Consider the following 13,256-nt stretch of genomic DNA (forward strand, 5'->3'; position numbering starts at 1 on the left):
TATTCTGAAATGCTTTTAATACTGCAAATAAAGAACCCACCTGCATTTGTGCTGCCTTTGGCCACAGGGATCAGAATAGCTAAAGCTCAATAAATCACCTCTCTTCTCTTTGCTGCCAGCAGCTCCACCTTGCAGCAGGAGAGCAACATCTTCCCATTTTGTGCGAACACCCAGAGCAGAGTTTCAGTGTCTGCCAAATTCACACTTCAAATTCCGCTGTTGACTGAACACTTACAAGGTGCTGAACCTGAACAATATTTTCCATCTCTTTGAACAAAAGCCTTTGTCATAGTTTCACATCATGTAACCAGATTCATCCCGAGGAAGGGAACAAGCAGATGGTTTTTAGTTGTTGTGTTTTGTTCTTTAAAGGTTAACATCCCTGTCTGGAAATGTACCAGTGAATCTGGTTGCTGAGGTGCTTTTTGTTAATTGGTAGAAAATAATTCATAACCATTAATGAATTTCAGGTCATTGTGCCATGAGTACTTCAGCAGAGAGCTCCTTGGGTTTCAACACAGGCCCGTGGGGACTGATAGTCAGCCCCTGTGCCAGAGGTCCGGCATGAGGCATCTGTACCACGCAAAACCTATTTCAAGGGCTTAGGCCCCAGTCCTGCTGCAGGTGGGTGGACCCCTGCATCCACATGAAGCAGCTTGCAGAATCAGGGTTGCACATAGGACTTGGGCCTGGCTTATACTTGAAAATTGTGCAATATAAGGATTAGGGGAGGTGCAATTTTTTTAATGCTACAGTTATAGCATAAGGGAATAGCTGAACCAGTATAAAGCACCTTTATACCAATATAACTGCATCCACATGCGCGGGAGGGAGGATTGTTTTGCTTAACTAGGGCGATCAGATGTCCTGTTTTTAAAGGGACAGTCCCATTTTGAGGGACTTTTTCTTATATAGGCTCCTATTCCTCCCTCCTCCCCCCATCGTGTTTTTTCACAGTTGCTATCTGGTCATCCTATGCTTAGCTAGACCAGTATTGTCGAAGGAGCACAACTGTACAACTTTCTAGTGTCGGCAAGGCAAGGCCTTGTTCTGAGCCTCCGCATGGAATGAATTTCACCCTCAGGGCTTAGGTGCCCCATAAATGCCTAACACTGAAGGGAATAAGCAGGTGGTAGGCAGCCACAGGGAGCGAGCTTAGACACCCAATTAAAATTATAAATCAATGCATTTTGAATAACAGCGCGCCTGATGCAAACCTCTGGAGTAAAGTCTTAGATATGGATCCATTTGGAGCTGAGTTTGCATCTCAAACCTATCATGTCTCTGATTCTAAACCCCATGAATTTTGGGCGTTAGTGATTATTGTTTGTGTTACAGTCGTGTCTACAGGTCCCCAGCTGAGATCAGGGCCTCGCTGTGCCAGGTGTTGTACATACGTATAGCAAGAGACAAGACAGAAGAACGATGGGAGAAGGGAAGTGTTGTCTCCATTTTACAGATGACATGCTGCAGCACAGCAGGACTGAGGGCCAGATTTGTAAAGGTATTTTGGCACTTATAGGTAGCTAGGTCCCTAGGGAGAGTTTCTGAAGCACCTAGGCTCCTAACTCCCATTGATTTTAATGGCATTTAGGCAACTGGGTGCTTTTGATAATCCCATTAGGTTCCTCTCTACATCGTTAGGAGCCTAAATCCCTTTTAAGATCTAGTCCTAAGTGACATGCCCAAGTTTACACAGGGAGTCTGTGGCCAAGGCAGGAATTAATCCCAGTTCAGTGTTTTAAGCACAAGACTCTCCTCCCCCTCACTTAGTGGCTGGAAATATAACTGAAGTATCTGTTGTGTCATTTCACTTTCAAACTAGTGCATCCTATTCATGTTACTTCATAGGGCACTGTCGTTGATTCAGGGTGACTGCCCCCCACTCTGTGTTCCCCTCCAGGAGCACCCATTCACATCTCAGGTCTTCAGCTGTCACTTTTCTCTGGGCAGGGATTCTTGTCCCTCCCCCTTCAGGCCAGGGGGTTTTAAGGCTGCACAGCTCCCTGCCTTAGACTGTGACATCCCCAGCGTCTGCCCTTGGCTTTCTGTCTGAGGGCTGTGAACTACCTATGCCAGCACGTACCACACAGCTCTTTCTCAGCAAGCTCATTTATGCTTCTGGGAAAAGCATTACAGAGAAAACATGCAACACCCAATAAAGGTTCCTATACACGTGCTTGGGGTTTCCCAAGGTCACCCAGCAGTCCAATGGGCCCTAGCAGGCTGAAGTCTTTCCAACCCTTCTGCAAGTATTGGGGCCCTTGGACAGAAGGTCATGCCCATTACCTGGGTCAGAAAGAAGGCCCTGAGTCATTTGAAACCCATCCTTGTTATATCGAAAGGCCTTTCTTCGTCTTTTGGTCTCTGGAAAATCCAGTTTGAACTAGTCTGTGTAAGCCTCCGCAGGAGGTGGTACCTTTCTGGAAGTGTTCACAACCTGAGTGGTTCAACTGAATCACCTCCGACTGGTTCTGGTTCCTGGAGGACTTGTGATAACCCTCCCCCTGGAGTTGCACACAATCCCTGGCCCACAGTGAGACAAAGTTAATGCTGTGTGATCCCCAGAGACACTGCATGCTAGGGTGACCAGATGTCCCGATTTTATAGGGACAGTCCCATTTTGGGGGGCTTTTTCTTATATAGGCCCCTATTACCCCCCACCTCATGTCCCAATTTTTCACACTTGCTATCTGGTCATCCTAGTGCATGCAGTTGTAATATCTGTCCCCAGCACTGTTCCCCAACCATAGCTCTGGCTTCGCAGTGGCTTTGTCTGGGAGTCCTATACATGAATCACTTCGACAAAAATGTTAAAAATGAACAAAGGTAGGTCTGAAATTGAAAGCAAGTTGAACGACTGCTGCTTCTGCATTCCTCTTGCTGCTAGGAAAGAGAAAATTAAAGAGAGGAAACTGAGTAGCACAGCAGAAACTGAAAGGAAACCACCTTTCACAGCTAACAGGAAGCCAAAATCAAATAGGAGTTAACTGGCCAGTGCCAGCACTGGCTGCAATGGTGAGGTTGGGTTTAGGTTATTTTTTATTATATTAATTTCTTTCCCTTTGCCTCCAATAGTTTAATGCAAAGAATTCCTGCCCCTTAACACAGATACAGTCGTGCTCAATCTACACTCGCCCCCTTATACATTTGAAAAATGTGAATTTAGGGTTTGTGTAAGGTTCACAGGATGGACACCACTGAAGGTTTAAGCCAACTATTCCTCCACAAAGCATGCAGTGGATGGGGGAACTGCCCTCTAGCAGTAAGATGATAATCTAGCTATGTTAGCTATTTGCATGGCCCCCATTATCACTGTACCTGAGCACCTCACAATCTCTAATAGGTATATCCTCATAACTCCCCTGTGTGGCAGGGAAGTGCTGTTATCCCCATTGATGCACTAGTCACTGGCCCACACTGCCTTCCAAAAGGCTCTTTCTCCCATGATAGACCCTCTGTCATCCAGGGAAATGATTAAGTGAAACACACCCAGGTAATCAAGGCAAGTGACCCGCAACCACACACAACAAAAGGTGAAAACGCCCCAAGGTGACTGCCATTCTGCCTTTTGGGGGGTGGCAGGAAATTTCTTCCCAATCCCTGAGCATGTGAGCAAGAACCAGCCAGCCAAGCACTTGAGAGAGAGAGAGAATGCTCAGTGCCACCTGAGAGCCATGATGCTCCAGATTCAGCATCTCAGTTTCCAGCCAGGGCCATCTTTGATGCTTCAGAGGAAAGAGACCAAACCTCCTCCCCTCCCCAGAATTCATTGGGAGGAGGAGGTGGAAATCCCTTCCTGCCCTGTGCAGGACACCAGCTGAAGCCCTGAAGCAAGAGCTTTAGGAACATAATTCAGAAACCTGAAAGGACCCTTAGGGTGGCAGAGGCCTGGCACCTCCCACCCCCTTCACACCATCACAAGCAACCCCGTCACACAATGCCACTCATAAATATGTCCCTCTCTCTCTTAAAACTAATGAAGTTGTTTGTCCTCCCCCTCCCGCCCCCATTGGGAGGCTATGCCAAAACCTCACCCCTCCGAGGGTTAGAACCTTCTTCTCATTTCCAGCCTGAATTTGTTTATGGCCAGTTTATCCCCATTTGTTCTTGTACCAACATTGGTTCTGTCACTTAAATAGCTCTTCACCTTCTCTAGTATTTACCCCCTGATGTATTTATAGAGAGTCATTGTATCTGCTCACAGCCTTCTTTTGGCTAGACTAAACAAGCCAAGCTCTTCCAGTCTCCTGTCATGAGATAGGCCTTCCATTCCCCTGGCCATCCTCAGAGCTCCTCTCTACACCTGTTCCAGTTTGAATTCACCTTTCTTAAACCTGGGTGACCAGAATTTTGCACAATTCCAGCTGAAGTCTCACCAGTGCCTTGTACAATGACATTAATACTTCTCTCTCTCTGCTGAACATGCCTCACCCGGTATATTCTAGAATCACATTTGCCTTTTTCACAGCTGCATCACATCGGTGACTCATAATCATCTTGTGATTGGCCCATGCACCCTCCTCAATGCTTCCAGCTGATGAGTCCCCACCTTATAGCAGAGATTCTTATTACTATAGCCTAAATGCAGGGTTAGGCCAAGATTTTGTTCTTGGCTGTGACTCTAGCTCAGGGCTTTCTGAAATATACATATTCTTGGTGGGGCTTAGGGAAGGAGGTTTGGGGAATTGTATCAATGCTTTCACTATGAAAGAGAACAATAAACTCACCCAACCCAAGATACCTCCAGCACTGCTGAAACCTTTCCTAGCCCATCACTCAGGAGTCAAGACGGGAAATGTAAGGGGTGGGTCTTTTCCCAGGTTCCACCCACTTGTGATGCCAAAACCAGATTCCACTAATAAGATGATCATCCCTCTTCTTACTTGCCTGTTCTGATCATCACAACAATAGTTAAGTGTTTACCTTTTAATTAGAAGGACAGAGTGGGTGAGGTAATATCTTTGATTGGACCAGCTTCTGCTGCTGAAAGAGACAAGCTTTTGATCTTACACAGAGCTCTTCTTCAGGTCTGTGTAAGCTTGTCTCTTTCACCAACAGAAGTTGGTCCAATCAAAGATATTACCCCACCCACCTGGTCCCTCTAATGTCATGGGACCAACACACCTAAAACAATTTAAATGGTCACCGTTTGGTTTCAGAGTTGGTGCACAAAGAAGATGAAAGGGAGCAGTCCATGTCTCTCGTTGCTATTGCTTCAGACTGTCTGCACACTCATGCAGATATCCCTGCATTGGTTTACACTTGAGTTGCATTTGGGAGGTTTTCTTCACAATAATAACGGCTAGAGACTTGCCCTAGCCTAGGACCCAGAAAGACTAAATTCTATTCCCAGGCTGCCACTAACCTGCTGTGTGACTGAGCAAGTCACTCCACCTTTCTGTGTGTCTGTTTCCCTTCCCACCATTTGCCTGTTTAGACTGTAAGAGCTGCAGGACAGGGATTGTCTATTAATAAGCTTTTGTACAGCACCTGGAACGACGGGGCTGTGATCTCGACTGGACCCTCAAGATGCAACGCGGGTGATATAAATAATAATTTGTGGGGATTATCCATAGCTGTAGAGTTTCCACCACCTTCCTCCTCTGTTTTGCTCTTCTACTTTGCCTTGGTCTGATTGTTTGAATATTAGATATTATTATCACAGAGAAACTCAGGGCAAGTCCTTCACAAAATGTTTTTTAGCTGATTAAGCTGAGCAGCCTTCCCGGCTGCTGGAGAAAACCCAACAAATTCCTCGGTGCCCATTCCCCAAGCTGCACCTCAGAAAGGACTCAAAGTGTTTTAACTTATATCACTGTAAACATTCCTGCAGCAAAGGCCTTGACTATCAGAAGAAGCCAAAGCATATTAGACTATTGACATATGGAAACTGGCCGCCTCATTTCTGTATGACTTTCATCCTGCCCAGGTCTGATCAGTCCAGCCAGCCACATGGGCTTTATTTTATTTTTTTATGGGATCAGTAGCAGTGAAATGGTTAGTGCTCTTGGCACCGGTGGTCGTAATCAGGCTTCCAAGCGAAAACCCATGAAGATGAATGGGAGAGAACGCCCTCTTCTGTGGGTGTTATTGTTGCCGTCTGCCCGGCTGCAGACTCAAAGGCAGCAGTTTACTTTGGCAGGGCGGCTTTGCAACCAGAAAGGCTAGAAACTGTATTTTGACAAATAAAATGAAAGTTTGGTTTCTGCAGAATATTTTTGAGGGGGTGAGGAATCTATAGAAGATTATAATTCGGAGCTGATTTTTTGAACACCTCAGTTGGAACAGTAGGTGTTCACTAGCTCTTAAAATCCAGCCTCCAGGACCCAGTCTGGCTCTCTGAAGTCAATGGGGAATATTGGCATGTTATCTTTTCCAGAATCTGTAAGGTGCTCAGGTCCTTTGGGAATGTGTGTGGAAATGGATGGACTTCAATGGGAACAGGCCCTGAATACCTGGAATTCCTGGGGGTTCCTCTGAGGTCAGTTATGCTAGGTTATATAATGAATGCATCATGCAGCTACCATGACAATAACATACCCTGGACAGAGAACTGCAAAACAAACCATTTCCTATAACCCCCCACTCTTCAGCTTTCTAGGCTGCAGCAATGCAGCAAACCGGTGGTAATTCATCTCACCAGCATATACTCTCTTCTTTTCAATTGTAGCTAGCAAGGAAGGATGGTCCAAGCTTGGGTGACCCAGGTTCAATTCCCTCCTCTGCCATAGATGGCTGTATGAAACTCAGTATAGTCTCTGTGCCTCAGTTTCCCAACTGTAATATGGGATAATAGCACTTCCCTACCACACAGGGCGTTGGGAGGATAAATATACTGAAGACTGTGAGGTGCTCAGATACTACAGTAAGGGGACCACGTAAGTGCCCAAGATAGATCAATACTCTCCCATAACAAGGTTATTGTCAGCTGCATGCACGGAGCCTGATCATGCCAGGCTTTCGGTTCCTGTTAAGAGCTGAGTTTTCTCACTGGGGGCTCACAGGCTCAACACCTAGCAAGATCAGGTTTGAAACGGAGTTGCCACTCCATATTGCTGCCCTTGGGCATTCAAAAATCGCAAGTTGGATCCCCAGAAAAATCATGAGATTTTTTTTTTTAAATACTGCATGTTGAGTTCTTTTAATTTGCATTCAGGTTTCTGAGCAGTTAGCGGTAGTCTTGACGATGGGACCTAGAAAATATTCTTAAAAAATGACTAAAGCTGAGTTCCCTCTGTAGTCACTTAATTCCAGCAACCAGGGGTTTATGAAAAGCACAAAATATGATGAGAATCTCCATCAAATCACAAGAGATGGAATGCTGGGATGTGCATCTGCAGAAATTAAATAGTTTCCTCATAACCATATGTTATGTAAATGCCTTGGCAGCCCAACAAGCATGACAATAAAAAGAAATCACATGACCGTTCTATTTAGCCTTTGGGAATAGGATGTGAACTGGTTCTGCAAGTTTATGACAGCCCAGCCTCCAATACAAAAGGGAAGAGAAACTGGAATGAAAAGAAATCCACTCATAACTAATCCTTATCTAAACATGCTATATGACAATATTCATGTTTAGGGCGTGATGCCTGGTTTTCCCTTTTCATTTCAGAATTTTAGTGGCTCTAGCCAAAGACAATTAAAACAATTTTCACAGCGTTTTGCACCTAACCATCAAACAAGGCTGGGTCAACATGCAACAGTTGCCCTGGAGTAACCTTAGGTGTGAATTTAAATCCATATAGCAAGCTCTCATGTGAACTCATTGATTTTAGCATGAGTGGCTTTTTTCAGTTTAGCTGAAGTCAAACAGGCTTAAGTTAAATCAAAATAAGCTGCTATTAAACCACATTAGTTGTGTCCACACAGGAGTTTGCATCAGTTTCACTATATTGATTTAAAAACAGATTTAAGTTAAATGAGTGCAACTTTCCTGTGTAGACAAGGCCTTAGAAATGGAAAGCCAGACCCTTAGCTCATGTAAATTGGCCAGTTTATGCCAGCAGAGTAACTAGCCCCATTCCAACTTGAGCTGTCATAGCAGCTGAAAGGAAATCACATGTGGTGAGACCTCATTGGGCAATCCTTCCAAAGCCCTCTCAGGTTGATACGTAAATACATTGGGTGGCTGTGCATGACAAATACACTCTTCCAGCACACAAAGCCAGACAACGGGGCTGGCTGGTGACTAAAGTCTATGTGGACTTACAGTTAAAGCCCACAGCTATGATTCGGGAGATCTCAGTTCTGGGTTCATCTGTCACAAGTTTCCTGAGTGATCTTGCTCAGGTCACTGTGGTATTATTCACAAACATCAGATGCTTAGGAAATAAATTCTGAAAGATCTCATTTGTACTGAGAAGGTTAGGCCAAAGTTATTAAATGTTTGACTAAGAAAATATTATGGAAAATTCACACACACACACACACATATATATATATATATGATGCTTGTAGTGGGGTTGTTACCCACTCCTGCTGCAGGGCTTGAAACAGCCCAGGAAAGTGTTGGGGCTGGGGCAAGAAGCCTGGGCTGATTGGAGGAAAGTAGGCTCAGCTGGGGCCAAGCCCCAGTCAGGCCCAGCTGGCTGCTGTAAAAGGTTGTGAGCCAGAGGCCCAGGCAGTCTCCCTCTGCCTGTAGAGGGAAAAGGGTCCTGCTGCAAAGTGCCAAGCAGGGAACCTAGAGTGGAGCAGGGCTGGGGAAAGGCTAAGGGACCTGGGGAACTCTGGCCTAGGAAAGCCTCAGGCTGCAGGCCTAGTAAGGCCTATTGGGTACTGGGTTGCAGGGGGCAGCCTATGGATAGGCAGAGGCAGCAGGTCTGAGCCCCCTTTTCCTATGATGAGTGGCTTACACTGCTGCCCCAGTGAGCGGGGGGCTAGACAGGGACTAGCAGTAGCCTAACTCTGAGGTGAAGTGGGGATAGTGAGTGCGGGTTCCTCTGGGAGGGGGAGACCCTGAGGCTGTGAGGGGTCACTGCCAGAGGGGCAGCACCCCAGGTAAAAAAGGCACTGGGTCCTGGGAGGGACATGAGCCAGCGGTAAGGTGGATCACTGGCCTATAGAGGATGCTCCAGATGCTGGAAGAGCTAATTCCCAAGGACAACCAGCAGGAGGCGCCACAAGGGTGAGTCTGCAGCGCTACAGTGCCATACAAGTACAAAACAGACACAGTCCCTGCTCCTGTGGGAATTAATAGTCTTGGTCATGCCCCAGTCATCTCCTTTCTTGGTCTCCTCCTCTCTGGGCTCTCCAGTACCCACATCTCTCTCTCTCCAAGCCATACAAAATGCTGCTGCTAATGCATCTTTCTTGCCCATCAATCCAACCACATCACCTCCCTCTTTGTCTCCCTCCACTTGCTCCTCCTTCTCCATTGCAATAAATCAAAATTTCTTGTCTTCACAGTCAATAGCTTGCCTACTTCACTCCCCTGCAGCCCCATCTAATGTAGGCTCTTGTCCTGTTGCCTCTCCCACCCAAGATGTCCCTTTCTGCTATGCTGAAGAAGAGACCCATTTGTCCACTTTGCCCATTGATCTTGTTTTCCGCACTGCCCTTCTGCATGGAGCAGTAACAAAGAATCAAACCCATCATGTGCTGTAAGAAGATGAACTGGAAGGGCTAAACCCAGGCCAAGCTATGGGCAGTTGGAATTCAAACGCAGCTCCATATTTCATGGCTGGCTTCATCTCTGTGCTGGGTCAAACCAACACTCTGGACCCAAACATCCTCAGAGTTTGTGGGTGTGCTTGTCTCGGGGAGGGGAGGTTTCACACACGACTGAGTGGTTGCATTTCAGCTGTTGAATTGCACCTGTTCTCCATCTGCTCATCACCTCCCTCTCAGAGTAACCCACTCTGTACTACCTGTGCCTGATTCTCCTCTCACACTGGTGTAAATCAGGAGTAACATGACTGAAACCAGTGAAATTACACCATTGTAGAACTATTAGTGAGCAGAGAATCGGGGTCTTTGGGTCTGATTTGCTGTTGCCCAGCACATTGTGTCTCCATTTCCACCAATGCAAAGGAGGCATAAAAGGCTCCCACTGTGATCTCAGTTTGCACGGGTGTAAATGATGGCACAACATGCAGGGCTGTGGTGATTGGGGCCCACGGTGCCTGACCTGTTTGATTAGAGCCTCTACAAGGGGTGTACTGAATGACTAACTTAGCTTTCAGCTGAATACCAAGTAACTGGAAATGGCATTTAGCCAAAGCTAAGCTATGGACTGAATGACAAATGATGGCAGGGATTCAGAGAATCACAGAACTAGAAGGGACCTCGAGAGGTCATCTAGCCCAGTCCCCTGCACTCATGGCAGAACTGAGTATTATCTACACCATCGCTGACAGGTGTTGGTCTAACCTGCTCTTAACAATCTCCAATGATGGCAATTCCACAACCTCCCTAGGGAATTTATTCCAGTGCTTCATCACCCTGACAGTTAGGAAGTTTTTCTGTATCTGATCATTTCTTGGAGCAGGATGTTAGTAATACAACCAATATCTCTTGACAGCTGACTGCAACTTACCAAAACAGAACACAGGAACTTTCCCCTTTCTATTTTGTTTTGAACTTGTTCTTATTCTCATTGTAAAACAGCATTACAGTTAGAACTTCTACCTCCCTTTGAACGTGTAACAATGAGCAGGAGATCCGTCTTTAGGGTTAAAGTCTAGCAAGCACCATGGCTTCCCCCAGCTCTTTCTGGGAATCCACATTTCAAAATTCAAGTTAAGCCCAGAAAAATCAGATATTCTTTGAAGAGTCCCTGCATCTCCAGTTGCTAAGTACGGTGAGCTGCGTCCACCACTGCCATAAGCTGGCACAGTTCCCCTGCATGCTGCCCATTGTGCCACTTGCCACCTAGCCCACTGACTTGAATTTCCACTGTGGCTGTCGTCCAGCTCATCCATAAAAGACCATCAGCTAGTGTAACTGTGTCTCAGTGGGTCACAACCGAGGATGCCAAATTCAAGACAAACTGCTGAGAAATAGGGTAGATACACCCCAAGACTGGTGGCTAACCCCTCATAGGATTTACCGAACCAGCAACAAACATTAACTTCTGTTTCACCGCACTGGCTAACAAGAAGACATAAAAGCAGTTTTCTCAGGCATTCCAGTTCTTATTTCACCACCAAAGCATGGGATTCAGAGATGAATGGTTCTTTACAACCAGTCTAATCAAATAATAGGTTCTTCTGATCCCAAAGGACCAGCCACACATCCAGGTAAATATATAACTTAGAGCTTACCCGCAATTCATGCTGATGCCAATCCTTTAGTATCTAAAATCTAAAGGTTTATTTATAACAAGAAAGAAAGGTGAGAGTTAAAATTGGTTAAAGGAATCAAATACATACAGTAATGGCAAAGTTCTTGGTTCAGGCTTGTAGCAATGAGGGAATAAACTGCTGGCTTAATTAGTCTCTGATTGCTTCCAAACCATTGGAAGGTCCTCAATTCCTTGGTTAGAATGCTCCCATTCATATAAGTTCATAGTCCAGAGACTTGGGCAAGATAGAGGCAAAATGGAGTGGTTCCCAGGGCCTTTTATATCCTCTGCCAAGTGGAAGGAAACCATTGTTCTTACTGTGGAAAATGACAGCAACAAGATGGAGTTTGGAGTCACATGGGCAAGTCACATGTCCATGCCCGATTTCACTCAGTCATTGCAGGAAGCCATTACCTACACTCCAGACAACATGTTTATATGACTGTCTGCTCAGTGTAGTTGGGTGTCTCCCATGGTCCATTGTCAACTAAGTGTTTCTTGATGAGCCATTTAATTTGAATAGCCCTCCAAAATGTGCTGGCTAGCTCCCTTGTGGGATGTACGTCAGGAGCAAACATTTGAAATCCAGGTATACTGCCAATACTTATAACTTCAAATACAAATACAATACATGCATATAGATAGCATAATCATAACTAGCAAATCATAACCTTTTTATAGACACCTTGGCTGACAACCTTTGGAACAAGATTTGTTGCAAATATATAACAGTGGTTGCAACAATGATCTATATAGTCATCTTTTAATCAGATAATATCACAGCTAGTCATCTACAACCCCCATTGGAAAAGCAAAGGCAGCACCTGAGCGCCTACAGTTACCGGATTACCTCTCCCTGAGCACCTCCAGCGACACATAGCACTATCCAGGAATTTCCCCAGAGTAGGGGGAATCCCAAAGTGCTGCAAAGCTGGCACAGCAATTCTGCACCATACGCCAAGCTGGCATCAAGAGCTGGCCAAAAAATGGGATGCTTTTCCACGGGATATTTTAACAAAAATTAAAACAACTTCAATTTCAGCTGAATTTTTCATTTTTTTTTTCATTTTTCAGTGGAAATTTGAATACCAATACATTTTGGTTGAAAACTAATGTATTTTGGCTTCCACAAGTTAAGTTTTGCAGTGAAAAAGCAGTTTTCAGTGGAAAGTAGACACCTGACATGAAAAATTTTGCTTAGTTGAAAACTCAGTTTTCCATCAAAAAGCAGTTTCCATGGAAAATTTTCCACTTGCCCTACTTGTAGGCCTTGTCTACACTTAAAAGGGTTTGCTGGTATATACAGTGATAGCAATTCCCTCAGTCTCTCTAGTGGAGATACAGATTAAACTGGCAGAAAGTGTGTTTAATGATGTAGCTTAAACCAGTTGCCCAAATAGAATAAGCTGTACTGGCAAAAGGACGTTGCTGCTGCTATAACTGCACCTACACTCGGTGGTGCAGCTCTGGTGGTTAGGAGCTATGCTGGCAAAACTTTTAAATGTACGGCAAGCTGTAACCCTCAATTTCAGAGGTGTGCTGGAGAAAAGGGGGCATGACTTGAACATTACTGCTCTCTGGCCATTCGCACCTGCCTGAATGGGAGATAGGCGGTTGGGTGCAAGTTAGGTTAGCCCTAGGGTTGCTCTAACTTGTTTCAGGGGCCGAATAAGCCTCTGGCCAGCCTCAGAATAGGGGAGAGCAAAGGTGATGTAAACTCTTATACTGGCATTAGAAAAGGTTCAGAGAAGGGCAACTAAAATGATTAGGGGTTTGGAATGGGTCCTATATGAGGCGAGATTAAAGAGGCTAGGACTTTTCAGCTTGGAAAAGAGGAAACTAAGGGGGGATATGATAAAGGTATATAAAATCGTGAGTGATGTGGAGAAAGTGAATAAGGAGAAGTTATGCACTTGTTCCCATATTATAAAAACTGGGGGTCACCAAATGAAATTAATGAACAGCAGGT

The sequence above is a fragment of the Gopherus flavomarginatus genome, chromosome 2 (assembly GCF_025201925.1).
Source record: "Gopherus flavomarginatus isolate rGopFla2 chromosome 2, rGopFla2.mat.asm, whole genome shotgun sequence".
NCBI lineage: Eukaryota > Metazoa > Chordata > Testudines > Testudinidae > Gopherus > Gopherus flavomarginatus.